The 5,000-nt window shown below is 44.0% G+C and overlaps 1 protein-coding gene and 1 pseudogene across 1 annotated transcript in view; both read left to right on the plus strand.

The window, feature by feature from the left end:
* The window catches only part of LOC138000897 (UBX domain-containing protein 8-like), a 20,903-nt gene that overhangs the window by 9,982 nt on the left and 5,921 nt on the right, over positions 1 to 5,000 (plus strand). The gene's annotated exons all lie outside the window — the stretch shown is intronic.
* Positions 2,904 to 5,000, plus strand: part of LOC137996291 (uncharacterized) — a 2,215-nt pseudogene continuing 118 nt past the window's right edge.

The raw sequence follows: 5,000 nt of genomic DNA on the forward strand, positions 1-5,000 counted from the left end.
AATTGTGGAAAACTGTCTATCTGCCATTTCTAAACTTAATGTTGTTACGTGAGCCATAACGTGCAATATGTAGTTCTGTTTCGGTCTTAACTTGAATGTTTTTGCAAACAAGAGGAAATACAAGTAGTTTGGCGCCTTGCAACAATAATAAGATTGTAATTATGTTACATACATGTACATGTACACGAGTTGGTTATGTAATCCCTACAATGATGTCTCGTTCATAGCGGAGCACCGCTGGTTTTTAAGAAAATATGGTAACCCATCGATGCGAGATATTTTGACGTCACTGACAGCACGTACGTCCACCCATCCATGTATGCCAATGTGACCAGTATCACTCTAGTGTACAGCATACATCTTTGATATTGGACATCCATGTTATCATCAATTGACACATATCAAAACAAGGTATCTGCTGACCAGTATCACGTGACCATATTGCAGGCTTAAGCTTAGAGCTCACAGACGTCAGCTTTTTTTTTTTTAAGTTGACCGCTGACCAGGTACTGGTTTTCGATTTCAACAATTCAAAACAGTCACGGAGAGATTGCAAAATATGAATACCCCCACCTTAAAGGGCTGTGGTTTTCAGACGTGAGCAAGGGATGGGAAGAAATGTTTATCGAATTATTGATTGGCGCGGATTACTTGTGGAGCTTCCAGAAAGGGTGCACAATCAGGGGCAAACCAGACAAGCCTGTTGCCGTGGAAACGGAATTGGGGTGGGTACTATGAGGTCCCATGAAGAGCTCGGGGAATGAGAGTGAAGCCCGTTCAGTGCAAGTTAATTTGATTGGGAGTGCTCGCGAAGAACGCTTAAATTTAGAAAGTGACGTCCATAAGCTATGAGATATGGAAACGCTAGGCATCATTGAGTCTGAAGACGAAGTGCACGAAGCATTTGTAAACAGTGTGTCCTTTATAGGAAACGGTTATTCTGTTAGATTGCCATGGAAGGAGGGGCACCCAGAACTACCAAGCAACTACGCTACGAGCTTGCGCCGCCTTAAGACCCAGGTCGCTAGACTGTAAAAGGAACCAGAAGTGTTGATGGAGTATGCGTCGATAATTCAAGATCAACTAGAGGCTCGGATAATAGAGAGGGTGGTTGAGCTGGAGAATGCACCTAAAGTTCACTATTTGCCACACCAAGCCGTGGTTCGTAAGGAGTCGATAACCACAGAGGTGCGGGTTGTGTACGACGCGCTGTCGAGGGAAGGTAAGGTAGGCACTTCCTTGAATGATTGCTTGCACGTTGGGCCCTCGCTGAATCCACTGCTATTCAACATATTGTTGCGATTCAGGGAGAACAGAGTGGTACTAGTCGGGGACATAGAAAAGGCGTTTTTGAATGTTGAAGTGGACGTGGATCGAGATTGTTTGCGTTTCCTGTGGATGGAAAACCTCCCGATTTGTCTCGTATTGCTGTGTACCGGTTTTGTCGTGTTGTATTTGGAGTTAACGCATCGCCATTTCTACTTAATGCCACAATTAGACATCATCTTAAGAAGTATGAATAATGTGACCCAGAATTTGTTTAAAAATTGAGGGATTCCTTTTATGTAGATGATTTTGTGGGGGGTGGAGTGAAGTCGGCAGACGGTGTGGAGGTGTACCGCAAGACCAATGACCGAATAGCTGACGGAGGTTTCAATCTTAGGAAGTGGCTAACCAACGGTTCCCAGGTCAGAGCCAGGATAGAAACCGATGCGAATATGGACAGTGCACCATTAAGAGAAGAAGACATCACCTTTGCCAAATCATCGGTGGGGATGGGGCTAGGCTGTAAGGGTCAGAAGGTGTTAGGATTAGCGTGGGACTATGAAGCAGACGTAATCAGTTTTGATTTGACGGAAATTGCTGAACGTGCGAAAGGCCTACCTGCCACGAAACGAAACACCTTTAGGCTGCTAGCAGGGATCTTTGACCCCCTGGGAATTATGGGCCCGGTTACAGTGAAAGTTACATGTAAGATTATGTTTCGGGATGTATGTCGTCAAAAGAGTGGTTGGGACGATCCACTTCAAGGTGAAGTCAAGCAAGGAGTTGAAAGTTGGATCAAGAGTCTCATAGATTGCCAAACGGTCACGATCCACCGATTTGTTTGGGATCATTTGCCCGAAGAAGTACTGCATTGTTCACTCCATGGCTTTGCGGACGCAAGCAAGAAAGCTTACTGTGCGGTTATTTACCTGGTATACATAACCAGTACTGGAAGATACACGAGATTGTTGACTTTGAAGACGAGAGTCCCTCCATTGAAATAGTTGTCGATACCGAGGCTAGAGCTCATGTGGGCGCTGATGCTGGCGAGGCTTATGAGTAATATGGAGACTGCACTGTCTCATGAGGCTGGAGTGAAGCGGTCGAGATTGTGGCTGGACAGCATGACTGTGCTACATTGGATTATGAACCATGGGGAATGGAAACAGTTCGTCCGACATCGCGTCAATGAGATTCTAAAGCTGAGTGAAAATGGAGATTTTTATTTTTTATTATTTTTATTTTTTTATTTACATTACATTACTAAACTACATACTACTTACTCTATTAACAATACTAATACTACCTACGACTCGGTAATTATACTATTCACAATTTTAACATTACTTACAACAGAGTGCTGACCTTATCGCAATCTAATCACTACTTAAAACATGGTATTAACACTGTTCACAATGCAATATTTGCGCGGTTTACAATACGAATACTAATATAAATTACGGGACGCATAAAATACAATAAAGTTACTTATGCGGGCAAGACATGCAGCTTGAATGTAATTACTAACTACAGGAACTGACTTACTGACTAACTAAAGGTATCCAGAATTTTACTCAGGTGAGAAATTTGGCCGACTTTTTGACAAAAGCAGAGGAATTATTTGTCATGATTGCGATATGTTTTTCTATGTCGATTTTATCGGAGATTGGAGTCATTGTCCAGGTGAAGAAAACCCAGCGGACATTGGATCGAGGGGAGTGTCCGCGCTGGAGCTTAAGCAGAGCGAGTTGTGGTGGCATTGTCCAATGTGGTTAAAGGAGAGAGAAGACTGTTGGCCGACCGTAAAAGCGATTCAACCCACGACTGAGAGCAGTGAGGAAGAACGTAAAGTCGCAGTTTTGGCAGTACAAGTTGACACTCCTCTCGGTTTAGACAGAGTTGTACAGATTGACAGGTACAGTTGTACAAGAAAGCTTTTGAGAGTGACTGCGTGGATTAAACGGTTTTGTTTTAACGTTCAGAAGAAGAAGAAAGAAAGCAAGAAGCCCTCACATTACAAGAGTTAACAAAAGTGGAAAATGACTGGATTAAAGTGGCACAGAAAGAGTTGAAACGGGACGACAACTACAAGCACTTTGTCGGTACATTTGGACTGTCGGGGGATTGCAATGGTGTACTTCGATGCAAAGGGCGTTTGGAGTACTCAGATTTGCCACATGATGCGAAAGAGCCGATAATTTTGCCTAAAGACCATCGCTTAACGTACCTGCAAATTCAACAGTGCCACAAGAGACTCAGTCTTGCATAGCGGAGTGAGAGACACACTGGCGGAATTGCGCTCGAGATTCTGGGTACCAAAAGGTAGGCACGTGGTGGAGAAGGTGCTCACTCAGTGCGTTGTATACCAAGAAATTGGAAGGAAAGTCGTTTGCGCAGCCACCGGTTTCTAGTTTACCGGAATTTAGAGTGAGACCGTCCCCTCTGTTTTCTAAGGTTGGCGGGGTTTTCGTAGGGCCATTGTACGTGAAGACCAGAGGTAAACAGATGAGAAAGGTATACGTCGCATTGTTTTCGTGTTGTGTGACGAGAGCTTTGTAATTGGACCTAATGGAGGATCTTTCAGCAACCACCTTTCTGCGTTTGAGGAAATTTTCCGCCAGAATGGGAACACCCACTTTGATTGTGTCAGACAACGCCAAACGTTCAAACGGACAGAGAAAGAACTGCAAACGCTCTACAGTCACCCCGAGATAATAGCGGAACTGGAGAACAGACGAATTGAGTGGCGTTTCAACCTGGAGAGGGCCCCATGGTGGGGTGGATTTTTTGAGCGAATGGTTGGGAGCGTTAAAAGGTTTCTTCATAAGGTAATCAGTAATGCTAGGTTAACTTTCGATGAGTTGCTGACGGTACTTGTGGAAGTGGAAGGCACTCTGGATTCTAGACCGCTAACGTATGAGTATAACAACGCCGAAGGGGAAGTTATAACTCCCGCACACTTGATCTACGGAAGAAGACTTCAGTCATTTCCAGAAGTCACTGAAGAGGAAGACGAGAGTGAGAGCACTTGTGCAAGGAGATACAAGTATCTGAACCAGAAGCTGCAACATTTTTGGAAGAGATGGCAGCTAGAGTATTTGATGGATCTACGAGAGAGTCACAGGGTGCAAAGTTCTTCAAACCGAAAGTCGCCTTAGGTAGGAGATTTTAATAGTTACAGTTTATGATGAAGGCACAAAGAGAGGTAGTTGGAAGTTAGCAGTTGTAGAAAGGCTCATTGCAGGAAAGGACAAAGAAGTAAGAGTAGCGCATGTGAGAGTGATCACAAAGGGGAAACAGGTCCGCATGAGCATACCTGTACAAAGGCTATTTCCCTTAGAAGTCCGCGCAGCATCACTGGAAGACACACAGAGAGTGAATAAGGAAGGTGATGCGGAAACAAGGCAGGGCAGACCTCGCCGAGCTGCCGCGCTAGATGCTGCCTGGAAGATGAAGGATATGCTACTGAATTCTGAATGCCTTTTTCAGCTAACAAACATGGATGACTCTCAAATTTTGCCCAATTTTAATCAAGATATGTTTAGCGACTTAATAACTGACCACGAATTAACTGATATTAGCGACGATATAATTGATGAGGAACTGATAACCTGTGTAGAATCTATCGGGAAAGAGCAAAAAAGCGTTACGAACCCACCTGACATCTTGACTTCAAAGATTGAGAAATTCAAAAATGCTCGTTTTGCATTGCTGACAGATGAGGACCTAATAAC

Source organism: Montipora foliosa, chromosome 1, assembly GCF_036669935.1.
Source record: "Montipora foliosa isolate CH-2021 chromosome 1, ASM3666993v2, whole genome shotgun sequence".
Taxonomy (NCBI): domain Eukaryota; kingdom Metazoa; phylum Cnidaria; class Anthozoa; order Scleractinia; family Acroporidae; genus Montipora; species Montipora foliosa.